General features: G+C 46.9%; 1 pseudogene; it reads left to right on the top strand.

Annotated features, from left to right (window-relative positions):
- Positions 1-374: 374 nt before the first annotated feature.
- LOC111944876 (5S ribosomal RNA) lies at positions 375-493 on the top strand (annotated as a pseudogene).
- The last annotated feature ends 1,124 nt before the right edge of the window (positions 494-1,617 follow it).

Raw genomic sequence — 1,617 nt, 5'->3', positions numbered from 1 at the left:
TGTCACACCTGCACTGTGTGAAGAACTCCTGGTGACATTGAGGCCATTTAATTTTGGACCATCTATTCCTATTATATGGCAGAGACTAATAACTTTGAACAGTAGCACAGGTGCTGGCAGGTGCCTTGTTTTCCTTGGGCAGCCATGGCGAGGGGCAGGAGCTTGTGGGCACAGGTGGCTGGTGGTGCCTTGTGTGCCTGGCGTGGTGTGGGTTTTGTGCTTTGTGTGGCCTGTGTGTTGCTGGCTGTGGCTCCGAGTCCGCTGTGGCCATAGGCAGCCCTGGTGGCCGGGCTGTGTGCTCTGCATGTCTGGGCTGTGTTGGTGAGGCTGCGGGGCACGGCAGGAAGGTGGGCGCTCCTGAGAGAGGAAGCAGTGCCTACAGCCAGACCGCCCTGAGAGCGCCCGATCCCGACTGATCTCGGAAGCTAAGCAGGGTCGGGCCCGGTCAGTACTTGGATGGGAGACCGCCGGCGAACACCGGGTGCTGTAGACTTCTTTTGCCGCGCACCAGCCACTGGACGGGAGTCTGCACAAGTGCAGAAGACTCGGCACCTAAATCGTCTAGGGCTTTTCTCCTAACATGAGTATCCTGGGGATTTCTCAGAGCTGTTTTAAAAGGAAATACAGGACAATGTCCTGGATTCCTTCTTTATGTTCCTAGAAAACCTTCTGCTAAGCTGCTTGCCTGTGTCTTCACTCTCTAGCCTGAGACATGGGTGACTAATCCTATTAATTAAGGCAGCATGATGATTAATAGCTCCTTGCATCAGTCAAAGGTAGATAACACAGCTGAACAGCTCCAGATGTCCAGCAAGTCTCCATGCTAGCCTGGTGAGCACACCTAACTCTTGATTTTCCTCACATGTTCCTAATGTTCCTTTGCAAGTCTCACCTAATCATCTCATCTCTCAGACACAAGCGCTTTTGGTGTGCTTCTTGTAACTTTTCTCTAAAAAAATCCTTTTTCTGTTTCTCTGATTCTGCTGCATCTCTTCTGTGTTTTTCTTTTTATTCTTGGATTTCTCAGCCTCCTTTGGACTGAATTCTTTTGGGATCCTCCCTCGTGGGGAGCTCTGTTTATCGCAGTTCTTCTGATTTGAAGAAAACTCCCGAGCTCGTTTGAATCTTGTTTCTCGTCTTTATTAACAGGTCAACACAAAACTTAACAGGTCTCTCCAGGCTGGCTACACAAGGTGAATCTTTGCAATCTGGTACATTTCATTCTTCTGACGGTACAAACAAGGCTTTGTGGCACACTTTGTGTCTGATGCACAAAACGGCCCCGAAATACACAGTTCTTTTATCTTTATACCTATTTTTACCCAATTAACACTAGATACGTATATTATTTTTCTTAAAGACAAAATGACCCATCACCTCTGCGCTACACTGCGGCATTTTCTGTCCAATCACTTACTATTACCCAAAAACTTCTAGGAGAGGAACATGAAGAAGAAAGAAGAAGGACAAGAGACAACACCCTAAATCCTCCATCTTGCCTTCTGCTCTCTAAACAAACTTTTTCACCCAGTGAGTTAAGTAAACTTTCTAATCTACATGCTCACACTTTTAGCTTTTTCTATCTGACTTTAACATTTGTTCACATGTATCAGCATG

The sequence above is a fragment of the Cyanistes caeruleus genome, unplaced genomic scaffold (genome assembly GCF_971803275.1).
Source record: "Cyanistes caeruleus unplaced genomic scaffold, bCyaCae1.hap1.1 HAP1_SUPER_29, whole genome shotgun sequence".
Lineage (NCBI taxonomy): Eukaryota > Metazoa > Chordata > Aves > Passeriformes > Paridae > Cyanistes > Cyanistes caeruleus.
Note: the sequence above shows the minus strand (reverse complement) of the source record. Positions and strands in the feature narration are given on the sequence as shown.